At 49.5% G+C, this 15,519-nt stretch overlaps 1 protein-coding gene across 2 annotated transcripts in view; it reads left to right on the plus strand.

The window, feature by feature from the left end:
* Positions 1 to 2,885: 2,885 nt before the first annotated feature.
* Positions 2,886 to 15,519, plus strand: part of ST6GAL1 (ST6 beta-galactoside alpha-2,6-sialyltransferase 1) — a 48,698-nt gene continuing 36,064 nt past the window's right edge. The window contains exon 1 of one of the 2 annotated variants that reach the window (XM_050902832.1): positions 2,886 to 2,941. The gene's annotated coding sequence lies outside the window, so the exon portion shown is untranslated. Of the gene's footprint in view, positions 2,942 to 7,413; positions 7,485 to 15,519 lie in introns of those variants that run through there. The other variant, XM_050902830.1, reaches the window with a different exon arrangement.

The following is a 15,519-nucleotide window of genomic DNA, read 5'->3' on the forward strand; positions in this document are numbered from 1 at the left end:
AAGAGGGGAGTGGGTGGAGGGAGAGGCAGAAAGCGAGCCCGTGTGTTACCGACCTGGGGCCCCCGAGGGGGAGGGCAAGAGGCTTTTGTCCAGCTCCTTGCACTGACAGCAGGTACCTACCTCCATGCAGTCTAAGTGCAAAAGGACTGGGAAGATGCTCAGTGAAGGATCTCAGCCCAGGCTAAGACCTTTCTGAGCAAACATCCACATAAACATACCACAATTAGTGGTAAATGTGGGCTGGCCCGCTGCCCGTCTCACTTATGTCCCTACTCCAAAGAGCCGCGGGAACTCATCTGCCTTCAGGTTCAGCATATATGTAAGGTTTAACCAGCTTTTAAATGCTGGGAAGTGCCCTAAACCATTTTGCCTATGCAGGAAAGTGCCTGCTGTGAAACCCCAGCTCCAGTGCTCGTGCTCCAAGGGCAGTGCTCTCAGCCAAGGGTCCTGAAGGGCACGGGGTGCCGTATAGAAACCCGGCCAGGACCCGAGCCCTGTGCCCCAGCCTTGCCCAGGCAAGCTCTGCCTCCCTGATTCTCCCAGGCAGTGCATCAAACTGCTTGTGGGGAGCACCCTATCCAGCCCCTCTGCAGCCGGGGAGAGGCACCCGCAGTCAGCTGCACCGCACACGAAAGCTGCATCTCCCCCTCCGGTTCCCCCCGGGCGCCTGGCTCAGACTGGTACCAGCCGTAACGGGAGCACCTGGGGAGAGCACAGTGTTGCAATGTGAACCCGCATTCTGCAATAGCGCTGCGGGTTATTTCTTTTCTGGGGGTTTATTTCAAAATACTTTATGTGTCCTTGCAGATGTTTCATCTCTGACGTCGGAGAGCCCTTGGGAAGACCCGACTCTGGTGGGAGTGGTGAGGTCCACGTGCAGGGGGAACATCACCTGCTGCCGAGGTAGGTGTTGCGGTTTAACCCCAGCCAGCAACCAAGCACCGCACAGCCGCTCGCTCGCTCCCCCCCGGTGGGATGGGGGAGAGAATTGGAAGAGCAAAAGTGAGAAAACTCGTGGGTTGAGATAAAGACAGTTTAATAGGTAAAGCAAAAGCTGCACGCACAAGCAAAGCAAAACAAGGAATTCATTCACCACTTCCCATCGGCAGGCAGGTGTTCAGCCATCTCCAGGAAAGCAGGGCTCCATCACGCGGAACGGTTACTTGGGAAGACAAACGTCATCGCTCCAAACGTCCCCCCTTCCTGTTTCTTCCCCCAGCTTTATATGCTGAGCATGATGTCATATGGGATGCAATATCCCTTTGGACAGTTGGGGTCAGCTGTCCCGGCTGTGTCCCCTCCCAGCTCCTTGTGCACCCCCAGCCTCCTCGCTGGTGGGGTGGGGTGAGAAGCAGAAAAGGCCTTGGCTCTGTGTAAGCACTGCTCAGCAGTAACTAAAACATCCCTGTGTTATCAACACTGTTTCCAGCACAAATCCAAAACACAGCCCCATACTAGCTACTATGAAGAAAATTAACTCTATCCCAGTCAAAACCAGCACAGTGGGAACAATGCACAGTGAGATGCCGAGTTTGGACACAAACTTGTAGGATATGACCCCAGACCAGAAGCTGACTCCTTTCAAGGTGCAAAAACATGGGTACACCCCAGAAATGGTTTGCTTGCTCTTTCCATTTGAGCACTGGAAGCGCAGCAGCCAGGGTAGGTACAGTGTACCGTGTCCTGCAGCCTTGATTGCCCCCCAATGGGGAACGGTGCTGATTTAAGCAGGACCCTTGTTTTGACTTGCGTGGCCAGGGTCTCTCCTGTTCCAGAGTTCAAGCTTTTATAACACTAATCATGTTAGCTTGCCTGGAGCCTAATTAGTACATAACTTGGCAAAATGTATTTGCACACACTGATCCCTGCTTGTGCTTTTATGTTTGACAGAGAAATAGAAGAGGCTGAAAGAGGTTAAAGCCTGAACGTAGTTTAAGGCAGAAAGTAGCCGTGGGCTGCGTTTTCCGTGCGGCGGGCAGCCCTCGGGCACGCGCCCTGCACCACCGGCCCACAAAGGTGCTGGGGCTGGCCCCGATGGAGCCGTGGGCCGGAGGGCTTTCCTGGGGGCGGCAGCGGAATAAGGTGCTGGGGGAAGGGTCCTGCGTCTTGCTAATGAAGTACTGATGTATCTGCGTTGTATATTCAAAATAAGGCTGTAGTAATCGAGCTAGGTGGCAGCTTTGCTGGAGTTAGCCTCTGTGTTTGTAACAGGGGTATGATCGCTTTTTGTGTGTCTCCAGAAAAAAACTCCCCGAAGGCAGGCGGGCAGGGAAGGGTGTTGTGCGCTCCCACCCGAGGGTTTCTGCAGGGGGATGGGGAAACTTTCTCCCAGGCAAGTACAACACCGAGCAAGACCCTCTCCCCTGGCACGCTCCTCCGTCAGACCAGTGTCACCGGTCACGCTTCAGCCTCGTTAACGGCTTCCCGGGGCGAGGACACCTCCGTTACCGCGGGGCATGGGGAGGTAGGTGCGGGTGAGGAGGCACCCCGGGGGAAGGCTCGGGGTCTGCCGGTTATGGGCAGCCGTTTCTCTCCTCCGCAGCTCTGCCGTGGCGGGCGGAGGAGGAGGAGGAGGAGGATGAGGATGCTGTGGCGCCGCTGCCCTGCCCTGAATGACTCGTCCTTTCCAGGAAAGCAGCCGCCCTGAGTTTTTGACCAGGCTTTACCGGCGTCAGCCCCCCCTCCCCCCCCGGTACCGTTCACCGCCTAACACCCCTCAGCTCGCTCCTTACCCGGGGCGGCTGCGGGCGGGGGGCGGCGGGGCGGGGGCCGCTTGCCCCGTTCCCGCTGGAGGCAGCCGGGCTGGCGGCGCCTCCCCCCCGCGCGGCGGCGGCGGCCCCGGCCCCCCCCGCCCCGCCTCGGCGCGGCGCCGCGCGGGGGAGCGATGCTTAAATGCCTCGGTCGCGGCGGCAACAAAGGCGGGCGGCGGCGCCGGGCGGCGGTGAGTGACTGACTGACTGAGCGGGCGGCGGGGCCGGGCCGGGGCCGGGGCCGGGGCCGGGGCCGGGGCGCAGGTGCCGCGGGAGGGGCCGCGCCGCCCCCAGCCCAGCCCAGCCCAGCCCAGCTCAGCCCCGCGGCCCTCGGGGGTCTCGGCGTGGCCGGGCCGGGGGGCGGCTCCGGCGCGGGGGAGACCCACGAGCGGCGGGCGGTCGCGAGTGAGCGGCGCGGGGCGCTGCCTTGATTGACGAGTGCCAGCTGCGCTGCGGCGTAACTTTATTAATTCCTCTTAGAATTATTATTGTTTTTCATCCTCATAACCCCATAAATACAGACTTGTAAGCGGCAGCTGTTTATGGCCGTGGCTGCGCGGGCTGCTCGTCCCCCCTGCCTCGGCCGGACACCCCCCGCCCGCCCCGGCCGCTGCCCGGGCTCCTCTCCGCGGGCAGGGGCGGGAAGCGGCGGGGTCCCGGTCCCGGTCCCGGTCCCGGTCCCGGTCCCGGTCCCGGTCCCGGCGCCGCTCGGCGGGGCTTTGCCAGCAGAAAACCCAGTCGATCCTGGCCGCGGAGCCGGCACCGAGGGAGATCGGGCAGGGGATGAGGCAGATAATGCCAACGAAGAACGTACCCTGTGCCTCTAGCCCCTTCCTCTCCTCGTATTTGTGCTTATTCTCATCTGAATTTAAGTGATCCTTGCTGGCGTGGTCCACACGGGCCTACGAGTTGTAGCAAGGGATATATGCTGTAAGTAATTTTAGAAGTAGCTAGATTCATTTTTAATAGCTCACAGCAGGTCAGACTGCAGAGAGGAAGAATAATGTTTAGTGTGTTTTCTGTGTTGCCATGCACTAGAGTTTTTCTTTCGTGGCAAATCTCAGTTGCTGTATTTACAAGCCTCCCTGCAAATTGGGGCAGTGGAAGGGGACCCGGGGAGGTAAAGGAATGGAAACTGCTGCCGCTCGATGCTGTTTCCATAACTGCTTGCTGCCACTGGATCTAATCACTGACAGTGTCAAAACAAAAATATCTGAGAGGGAAAAGGTGCCATCGTGGGGCAGCTGGATGTAGCAGGAGATTTTCTTGGCTGTGAGGGACTGAGAAACCAGAGCTGCCTATTAATGTGTGAGGAGTGAATCTAACTTGCAATGTGTGACTCCTTAGTGGCGTGTTCACCGGACTGCACTTGCCTACAAGGTTGGTAGCTAACCTAACGGGATTTTATAGCGCTCCTTACACGAAGGATTGTGGAATAATTTTCCTGAGCTGGGATAACCTTAAATATGTGGGAGCACTGTGATGCATGCCTGCACCATCCTCCTGCTCTCGGAGGGGAATCAGTGGAAGGAGACCTCAGCAGCGTGGGGCAGGCTTACCTAAAGTATATTACTGAGGGGGAAAGGGGCAGCTTTCTGTCCTCAGCTTTTGCTGCAAAACCTGGTTATTGGCCTTGGTCGTGCCTCTTGGAGAGTTGCCCTCATCTGCTGGGGTCCAGGACAAGATAAGGTAACAAGCACACATCTCTTGCACTTCATAACCATGCTCTTTTGCCTGGGTCATGGTGTCAGGGAAGGTTTGAGTGAAACTTTGCATAACTGAGGAGTTCATATAGACATGAGTGATGCTGAATGTTTCCCGGGAGGAAGAATATTCCCAGGAAAAATCTTCCCCAGAAGGCCCCTGGGACAGAGGCCAAGAGCGTCTAATGAGGCAAACTTTTCCTATTAGCTGCAGCTTTTGCTGTTGGAGGGTGAGGGCTTGTGGGGCCGGAGTCAACAGGCACGGGCACCTCCGAGGGCAGGTAGCCTTTCTTCAGGTCTCCTCTGCTCTGGGCAGCCGATCTCCTTGCCTCAGCATAAGCTGCTGCTTTAGAGGTGATGCAGGTGCTGAGTCTAGACAAATCATCTATTTTCTTCTGGTTTAGCTAATAAATCGGTTTGCTGCTGCTGGAGGTGATGGTGCTGCAGAGGCGAGCAGCTCAGTGGTGCCGAGGTGTGCGTGCTTGGGGAGCTCCGGTGCAGCCGCCGTGGGTGCTGGGGACAGGACAGCCTCGCAGGGCTGCAGCTTGGCTCCAGCTAAATCTATCCACTGGCTTTCTTTCCTTCATTTTATGGTTGCTTCCCTTAGGTAGGCAAAATACTGTGGAAGGAGCTCTGTTTTGGGCTGCATTCATATGCAGCAGCAGTGACTTAGTGTGGGCTTTGTGGGTATATCATGGGGTCCTTTGCCTAAATGTGTGCCTCTGGCAAAAGCGGTGGCTGGCCTGAAAACGGAGATGGACGCCCTGTGCAGTGAGCTGCCACATTATCAGTGGTGTTGCAGTGCTCAGCTGGGCATGTATGCGTCTCTTGCTGACAGCAAATGCGACGTTACGTTTCAGAAAACAGGAGAAATACATGACCATCTCTACCTAATTCCTGTGCAAACAAATATTTGTTGATGAGGCTTTGATAAGCAGGCTGCTTGCTCTGGTGGCTACTGTTTGTTTGCAAATAGTCTGTAACTTGGTTAAAACCAAACCATGGAAATGGAGGTGCATCATCGTTCACTGAGACCTAGTTTTCTAGGGACAAAATAGGCAAGTACTTAAATTCTGATTTGAAGCGATTGCTGGCAGAGTCCTCTGTTGCAGGAGCTGGAAATGCGTGGGAGGAATTAGAGGTGCCAGTATGAGATGGCCAGGGGTGGTCTAATGAATGGCAAAGCAGACACAGCCAGTAATGTTTCATATCTTTAACTCTGTCCTTGAGACCATGGTGCAAGAGGAACTCAGCCGCAGAAGCAGATTACTGTATATTCAGAGGCTTATTTCCCTGCCTGCCTCTGTCAGAGGATAGATGGCCCGCTGAAGGGCAGCCCTTTGCCGAAGGTGGTGTGTGCATGACACCGCCCACGCAGGCATCTTAACCACAGACACTTGGGAAGCACAGGGCTCTCCCTGCTTCTGTGTTGCTCCAGGCTGGAGGAAGCGGAGGATGATAATGGGTGCTGGCCGAAATCTGCATCAGGTTGTCCTGCCCTTTGCTCTCAGGCTGGCTGACACGGGGGAGATGTTTGAACTCAAGTTCGTCCACCTCCTGTGCTTCTCCTGACCCACTTGATCTGTTGCATTGGCAGCTTTTGAAAGGGCAGAAATGATGCAGCAGAGTCATGGTTCTCCTCCCTTTCCACAGGAGAGGCTCAGCGGCACGTGCAGCCCTCAGTGGAAATGTCGTTTTCCTGTTCTCAACTCGACATTCATAAAGATCACGACAAAAGATCTGCCAGAACCATTTTGATGGTCTTTTATGAAATGCACGAACCTTTTCCATAGCCCTTAGATTTTGCTAGGGTGATGTAAATCACAATTCTGCACAGGATTAGCAATCAAAGAGCATTATGAATCAATCTGATACTTTGTCTTAACCATAGCCCTTCCTAGATTGCTGACCTACATATTATAGCTTGCGCTATAACTGCTTTGCTGAGGACAGGCTTTGTTTCTGAGTGTAAGGTGGCCCAGCTGCTGGAGATCTTTGTGTTTGGAGAACGTTTTCATTGAGATTACGTAGAGATTGACTAAAATTCCTGGTGACTTCAGATGTGCTTGAAGTCTGTGCTGCTTGACTGGTAACTTGTCTATGAAGTGTGGAATATAAGTGGTTCCTTTGAATGTTCTTTTAATTATAATTGCGCTGATTAAAAGACTAGAAGGTGAAATGAGATGCTTTCAGTATAAAGTGCTCTTAGATGTCTAGCGAGCAGGAATCATTGTTATCAGATGCTCTGATCACTTGTGTGATTAAAAATCTTGGAAAAACTTATATATTTGAGCCACTTGCTTATAGGTAAAAAATCAAGGTTTGTTGCCTTTCTGAAACGTACACTGCAGTTCAGCCTTCAGTGAGATGTGAACCCAAAGCTTCCTCCATAAAATCCCTCCCTGAGGCTCACTGATGGTACTGATGCAAATGCACGTCTGCTTGTTCCACTTGCAGGTGAGCTTTCCTTCTGATCCCTGGAGTAATGAGGTGAACAATAATAAAAAGGAGGGTCCGGAATTGGGTGTGCAAAGCAGTGACTTAACTGTTTTAAGGCAGCACTTAAGCCCATTCCTACCTGTTGTTATGATTTCAGCTCTGCAAGATAGATCCCTTAGTTTGGGAAGCAATGAGCAGTGCATGTGCCAGTGTGCATGTGCTTCCCGACGTGTACCAGTAGATTGTACATGTGTTTCTTGGTGTGTTCACTGGTGCCAGGGTTGGTAAAGGTCCTTTCGAGTGGAGTGTGTGTACGGCAGCACGTTCATCTGCTGATCTTGGGTATGAAATCTAACTTTGTCATATGAGCTACTAGGAGCTCATCTGTGAAACTAGTAACAGGGCTGTGTGGCTGAGCACCTGTGTGCAACGTCAGAGGTCTGTCCTCTAGTTTTTTGTCTCAGCAGGTCCCAGGTGGTGCCTTTGCTTAGCTCGGGTTTGCTGGTCCTTCAGCAGCGTTTGGAAGCTGCCGGCTGAGTTTCTGCCTTGGGTGCTTGGCTTGGTGTCTCTGAACTTACAGCTCTGCCAGCAAGTAAGTCGTCAGATGATCTTAAATATTTGCTCATGATCTGTTGCTCACAAGTTACCACAACCTTTGTTCTCAAACAAAGGTTGCACAGAAAGCTGCAACACAGCATCTTGCTTATTCTTCTTCTAATAGCTCAAAAAAGGTCTGTTTGTGAGATCTTTATTTAAAATAGAAACATTGCACAGAATATCCCCCCTCTTACCAACAGGATGCTGAAGGGCAGGGAGGCCTGTGCTTTTTTACATTTACTCCTGTGCCCCAGATGCCTTTGCCTGGGAACGGTATGTCTGTACAGGCAGAAGAGAGCTCTTTGCCAGACTGTGCTAACATTTCTGTGTGCTCCTGATGTGCGTTTCCTCCGGGAACTGGCAGCTACTGAAAATTAACTGAGCGAAGCCGCTTGCTGGTATGTACCTCTGTGCTGCTGGAGGAAGCAGAGAACCTAAGCGCATCCAGCACAGGATGCCAATCTGTCTGTCTGTACGACTGATCTTCCTTCAGCAGCTCCCGTGGTACTGGCAGGCGTGTTTGTTGTGGAGCCCAGGCTTGTGCCTGGGGTTCCTGGGGGTGAGAGAAACTGGAAACAAGCTAATGCTCCCCTCATAAATATTGCATCCATTCCTGCTTACGATGGATGAAGCAGTTTGCATTTTCAACTGTAAAATTTTGCAGAAAAATAGTTGTTGTTGACAGCAGTGATTAATTTTTTTAATATGCATTATGGCTTGCCCTTTTTTCCTTTGTAATACAGCATTCACTGATTAGAAAATCAAAGGGGTTCAAATCAGCCTGACTGCATTCACTGGATGTTCCGCAAATACCTTGCGTGTGCCAGCGGAGCCCCTAGTCTGAGGGGAGAGTGTGTTGACACTCAATGGGATGGGATGACAACAGAAATTGTCACGGCAATCTTGCAGCAAGGATGGCTACTTTCTAAAATGGATCTCCTGGGGACTAAAAGAGATGCGTGGTCATGGTTTTCCTGTGCAGGTGACTAATCTCAAGGAGCTGCTTTTTATCTTGAAATAACATTTAACTCACAATACCAGAGTAATGAGTTTTTTGTTTTTTCTAAATTTGTTTGTAAGACAATCCTCAGGAAATGCTGTGAGTGGAGGGGTAGTGTAGAGCTTCCTGTGCCTTCTGCACAGAGCAGCTCAGGCACAGAGCATCTTGAAAGCAATTAGTTTGTATTTTAAATAAGTAAATAAATAATTTAAAATCTTCCCTGATTGCTCAGATACCTTCATGCTATGAGTTGCCTTGCCTAGCAAGACTGAAAATTTGAGTGTGATCCTTTGTTAGCTGCGTTGGGATGTTGTGTTTATTTATCTGGTTCGGGTTTTGTGGGTTGTTTTGTTTTTTCTCCTCCTTCCCCCAAGGTATAGTTCTGCATAACTTAAAGATTTTACATTGGTCCAGGGATGGATAATCACTGTGTTATTTCTTGATTGTCCCTGTGATCCGACTGTAATCCTGCCATCCTTTGTGCTTGCAAGAGGTCTTAAGGAAATTAGAGGTTTGGATGTACAAGATTATAATTGTGGAGATCAAACTATATTTGTTTTGTTTACATTTTTATATAAATTTATATTAATACTCCACCCAGCTCTTATTTCTTCAGCAGATATTCAGTGTAAAGAATTGTCGGGGAGTTGGGCACGTTGTAAGTGAGGTCCATTAGCAGAAATGGAGCAGAGATGGAAATGTTGTGTTCTGGCTCCTCTGTGCTGATTTTTCACAGGTGCATCTGACTGAAATACTGTATATGTTTTATGAGAGCCTGGAAGGTGCTGGATGGATTTTGCTCTCATCCAGATAATTGCGTCTGTGAATTTGAAGTTTGTTTCCTATTAACAGCTGTTCTTGCAATCTTGAAATTCACTTTTCACAAATGCTTATGTTCATGAAAGAGTGGAGCTTTCCTGGGAGGATCATAAAAGGGCGACCAGTTGTGCCTTAACAAATTCCTTCCAGAGCTTGGTAGTGTATATTTTATGGAGTGTATAACTCTTCTTAGGAAGCTGCCTTGCACCTTTCTGAACGCAACACATCGTGGAGGGGAACCTCGTCTCCAGTAAGTGACATGCTATGAGTTACCTCCAACAAATGCTGCAGGGGCAGGTTTTAGTGGAACAGAGATGGGATTCAGGCTGAAGGAATCAGAAGCAGAGATGAAGGAAATAGTCCCAAGGATGTGTTTTGGTATTGGAGGCAGGGGGATTCCTGAAGGCAAAAATGGGATTGATAGAAATCAATGTTGCTTGTGCCTGTAACATGAAAGGGTATTTTGAGAGATGCGAGAGTGCCCAGCTGGAAAGGAAAGAAGAGCCATGCTGGAAGGACACTTTAATTCAAGAATGACTTGTGTGATGGGTTAGTCAGGCTTTCTGCTCATGATACAAAGTGGGGACTGAGGGATCATTGGCATTTTCAGGCTCTTCAAATTTCATTTAACATGTGTTTAAAGAACAGCCGTCTTGAATCTGGCAAAATGAGCAGCTCACCTATGGATTGAGGAGTCTGAAAAGGTGATGGAGACTTGGTGTTGAGCAGTAGCCCCACGCGTTGTGTGCATGGACCGCTGCTGTGCTGAGTATGCCGAGCCAGCGGCAAGGCTGCCTGCTTCTAACAGGGGGATCTGCAAAGTGCAGAGAGATGGGAGAGCTGCATGGAAGGAATCTCATTTTCTTTAGATTTATCTGCTGGTTTTCAGAGCAGTCACTACTTGCTGTCTTCTATTTTATTCTTTTATAACGTAGCGTGGGTGTGGACTGGGAATATTTTAAGTCCTGTGGATGTGGCTCAGAAATTTCAAATGTGGTTAGAAGTGCATTTTTAAAAATCGAGGGGAACTCCTGCAAGTCTGCACCTGGGGTAAAAATCAAGTTTATTTTCAAGTGTGGCGTAGCTCCCTTCTGCCTTCCGCTCTCAATTTTGGAAGCTTCTTATCACTTTGCAAATCACTTTGCAAAACACTTGTCTCTTTCAGATGGACAACACTGATGCATTTCAATGAACTACGTGTTCTAAGGTTGAGAAATTTTCCTAGTTATTAGGGGAGTGCAATCGGATAAATATTTTATTAGATATTCATGGATTGTTTAATTAGATGGATAGATGATCATATACTTGCAATCTAAGGAGAAAAATTCAGAGAGGTTAATTAAGAATGTTGTAAAATTTGATGTCAGAAATGGTGTTAAGTTTCAGCGTGGACACTTTTAATTAAATTTAGTTTACTTCATACTGGAAGTGAATGGAAATCAAGGAAATCTAAGCTTACCATAGCTACAGATGTGAGAGTGTACCAAGGTCATTAATGCATATTAACTCATACTTTTAAAATTCATGCCTGCCATTAATTTGGCTTGATTTTTCCCGTCTGTCTCCATGCAGACAACACTCTGGAAGCCTGACTTTTTTTGAGGTATTGCAGAAATGCCTTTTTCCCCCCACTATTCCTTTGCAACCTCCAAGCTGAGATCTTATGCTCGGTGAGGACAGCAAGTAAAACCCTGCAGGTAGTATTTCAAATGCTTAATTTTGTTCCTAAACATCGTCTCGCTGGTGCCAGCGTTTCACATCTGTGAAGTGGTCTCAGGCGTGAACGTCACGTCCTGCCACGCGTGCACCGAAGCAGGTCAGCGCGGCGGTGGGGTGGCTGCCGCTGAGGTCGCAGGAGCAGGGGCAGGAAAGGGGTGGCTCTGTCACAGCCGCTTCTGCTCGCGGCTCAGCTCCACCGTCGGCAGGGTTTTAAGCTGAGTCTTAGACTGCCCATCTGTCAGAGCCCATACGGGGCCGCGCTCAGCCTTCTCAGCACCTCGGCGGTGGTCTGATCGACGGCTGAGCTGATAAAACCAGTCGCTCCTGTCAGGAGATCTCAGGCCTTTCTTCCCAGCTTCCACCCATGTGGATCTCCCCTGGTTGCTGTAACTCCCTCATCTGGAAGAAAACAAACCTGGGGTGTGATTAAACACTACACAGGGCTCCTGGTGAGCAGAGTGAGCTGCTGCAAGCGTGTTGCCAGCCCCCGGCGTCCCCTGGGCGTGCAGTCCCAACACATGCTGTTCTCGGCCAGCTGGCACCTGGGGCTGCGGGACGGTGACGATGACTTTTGGAGAGCCTGGCCCATCGTTTCTGCCCTAAGCTCACCTGCCAGGATTTCGGTAACCGCAGGCTGTGCTGGTGGCAGGGTTTTCGTGGCTAGCTTTTTTGTTGCTGGCTGCTTTTCTAAAGTGAAAACACTCAGGCTGGGCAAGAAGGTAATCATGTCCCGCTTCTCCCCCTCTGAGATTGCCCCACAGGCTATTGCATGTTTTAATGCTGTGTGTCACAATCTTGCAGTTGTTTTAAAGTGTTTCTTAGATCAGCAGCCTAAAGAGCACCTTGCAGGCATGCCCAGAATGCCCAGTCTGTACACCTTTTCCCTTGGCCAAATGCCTGTCTAACCATACGCTCCAAGAAACCTTCTTCCCTTGCCACTGTTGCTCCTTCTAGCCCCTCTCAGCTCCTGCCAAATAATAACAGGGCTTGTTCCTAAGCAGCCATCTCCTAGAGGGCTTTGGGTCTCTCTGGTCCTTGGGCATCTTTGAGCCCCGCCACATCCTTTCGTTTCTTTCTCTTAGGTTTCATGAAAACAAACTCTAGAATTGGAAAAAAAAAAACCCCAAAACCCAACCCAAACCCCTCCAAATGTCCAGATATGTTCTGCCTCTCTTCTCTGTAGTTACACTTCTTATTTTTCTCCAAACTGAATTTAGCTGTTGGTGTTATTGGTGGTTCTAATGAAATTTTTTATAGCCGGTTACCAGGAGAATATTAGCTGTGTGTTTGTGTCAAAAAGTAGGTGTACTGGTTCAGACCAGATGAGCTGCAAAAACTACCCCCTTAAAAAAAGCCTGGGGAGAAGCTACTTTAGTGTTGCTCACTGAAAACGAGCAGTTCTTCAGCTCTGATTTGAGGAGGAGGATCAAGGAAGTTGAGTTTTTCTCAAGCAAGATGGATTTGAAATGGAAATGTTGTTTGTGCTTGCAGTACCTTGTCTGGGGAAAGCGGTGAGAAGCTTCTGCAAAGCTGGTAGGTGTGGAAAAAGGATCCTGGTGGGGTATTGCCTGGGTGAGGCTGCTGCTGGGTGAGGGAGATTGGATTAGCCATAATTTGCACAGGTAATCTTTCTTCGTGGCCGTGGTGTAGCTCCTGCTTGAACCATGGCTGTTGTGTGGGTTGGCTGTATTTCTCTTACTGCACTGTGTCCTGGTGACGTGTGGGAAACAGAAAGTCCTGCTTGAACTTGCCTGAGTCCTGCTTGAACTTGCTAGACGAGGTTCTAGCTCTGTTCATGGGAAGGTGGTGTGATAGCGGAGGATTTCTTCGCTACCATATCCTGATGTCGTGGTTTAACCCCAGCCAGCAACTAAGCACCACGCAGCCACTTCCCCCTTCCCCCTCCCAGTGGGGTGAGGAAGAGGAAAGAGGGGGAAAAAAAAGTAAAACTCGTGGGTTGAGATAAGAACAGTTTAATAACTAAAGTAAAATATAATACTAACAATAGTAATAATGAAATATAATAATAATAATAGTAATGAAAAGGAATATAACAAAAAAGGAGGGGGAGGAAGGGAAAACAAACAAACAAAAAAACCCCACCAGTGATGCACAATGCAATTGCTCACCACCCGCTGACCGATGCTCAGTTAGTTCCCGAGCCACGATCCGCGCCGCCCGGCCAACTCCCCCCTGTTTATATACTGGGCATGACGTTCCATGGTCTGGAATACCCCTTTGGCTAGTTCAGGTCAGCTGCCCCGGCTCTGCTCCCTCCCAGCTTCTTGCACACCTGCTTGCTGGCAGAGCATGGGAAACTGAAAAGTCCTCGGCTTAAGATAAGCACTACTTAGCAACAACTAAAACATCGGAGTGTTATCAACATTATTCTCACACTAAATCCAAAACCCAGCACTGTACCAGCTACTAAAAAGAAAGTTAACTCTGTCCCAGCCGAAACCAGGACACCTGATAATGTCACAACTTGGGTGTGCGTTTCCCCAGGCATATGGCCAAGATAGCAATCAGTAACTGGATTTTCAATTCCTGCCCTTGAGGGCTGTAACCCTGTTCCTGGGTAGCAGAGGTTGAGGTCTGGCAGCGGCGATAGCATCATCCCCAAATCCCCGCTGAAGGCACCACCTGAGTGCCTTCACTGCTCTCTGCTTTCTTGGCCACTGAGCCTCTCTTCTGCAGAAGGGATGCCGTTGGGTTTCTGTGTCTTCTGTGGTGCTGTTGAATTTGTCCAGTGTTTGCAAAGACCTGTTGCTCTGAGATGATGATCGTTCTTCTGCCTAAGCGCAAGCTGCCCAACTTATGTGTGTAACTGGAATTAATTGCAGCGGTCTGCAGTAGCCCTAGGCTTGTCCTAGAATTTGCTTTAATAAAGGGGAATGGATCTTTAATGAAAGTGGAAGGACTTTTGTATTTCCCCTGGAAACTGCTGCCTTCTGCTCCTCTAGCTTCAGCAGTGGTTGGTGTCTGAAGTCTTTCTCCTGCAGTATTGTGAAGCAATTGAATTGAGTAAGGGTCAACGATAGCTTCTCAAGCTGAAGGTGTCAAAACCAAGCAAAGCTACGTCCCATGAAAATGAATGCAACTCATGGAATTCCTGTAGCTCAGACTATGTTCATGTCTTTGGTTTTAGTTTTTTATTATAATTTATTTATAAGAAGGTTCCATTTTGTAGCAGAGGTAGTATTCTAGTAGCATCAGCCATGTCAAAAATTTATATATAAATGCAACAGTTTACACTGTAGTAATGGCAGGTTTATCAAGTATTATTGTGTCCTTGTAGAATTGTTAAGCTGTCAACTTGGGCCTCAATAGCAGGAGGAAAGGGTTGCAAAGCCAGGCTCTCAGAAGGCAGGATAGCATTTAAGTTCCTTATACTGCTCAAATTTGACCTGTGTGTGCTACAGGTTCTGATTGCATGGTTTCACAGCTGCTGCTTGGCTTGCTGCTGCCTTCCTCATTGTGCAAAACAGATGTGTATTTGTGGTTGGGTGGTTTTTTTTTTCCTTTTTTTCTTTATGCTGCTCTGAGACGTGCTTTACTTGTTGTGCACTTAAACCCAACCCCAAGGACAAAAATGTAAGTTCTCCAGTATGCTTCTCTGTGGTGCTCCTCATAAATGTCTGAGCATCTGCAGTTTGCAGTGAGTTTGTTGGAAAGCATCTCTATATAGATGGGGACCTGAGGCATGCACAGGGTACCGAGCCAGTTCTGGGTGCTCTTCTGGGAGATTGCCAGGACTTCACTCCTCTTAATAATTTCTGATGTCCGTGAAATGCAGTTCTGGTGCTGAGAACTCAGCCCATGTGCAGACTTGGTCATGGGTCTGACCTTGTGCAAGGGTCTGGCAATAAGAGATGTGAAAAGTTTATTTTAAGGTGTTTGTTTGGTTTCATAGCAGCTCTAACAGAAGCAAGGCAGGAATCACTTCTCTCTGACAGCTTTCATTTGCCTCTCTCGTGGCACTTTATCTGGCCTTTGTGCCTTATTTACTACACCTTTTTTTATTTTTAACTTATTTAGTGGAAAAAAAAAAACCAAAACAAAGAGGTAGAACCTTGCTTCAGCACTGTCATTCAGCGAGCACTTCCGCTATGTGAAGGAAGTGTGCCGTGACAAAATGAGGTGCAGGATTATAATGTCTTTTTGTGTGTGTGTTTGGTGATGTGTGGGGAGAGGAGAGGGCTGTTCTGCCAGGGGCTGGGCTCCTGAGTCCACCACACAGACTTCTGCCACTTGAGTGATCAGCAAACAGTGGTAATGAAACATTGTCCTCTCTATGGACCATTGGTGGGGAGGATGGGTTGTGTGGGGAGGATTTGTTGGCTGGTTGGCACTAGTGACCTGGGGAACCATGGGCTCTGTCAGTGGCCCGAGAGGCCGGTAGTTGTTCCAGCCATTGCTGCTTCTCAAGCTTGTTCCCAGCCCACCTCCCGGTCCTTGCCTTAGTCATCTTCATGGACCAGTCCTGGTCTGA

This window comes from Gymnogyps californianus, chromosome 10 (assembly GCF_018139145.2).
Source record: "Gymnogyps californianus isolate 813 chromosome 10, ASM1813914v2, whole genome shotgun sequence".
NCBI lineage: Eukaryota > Metazoa > Chordata > Aves > Accipitriformes > Cathartidae > Gymnogyps > Gymnogyps californianus.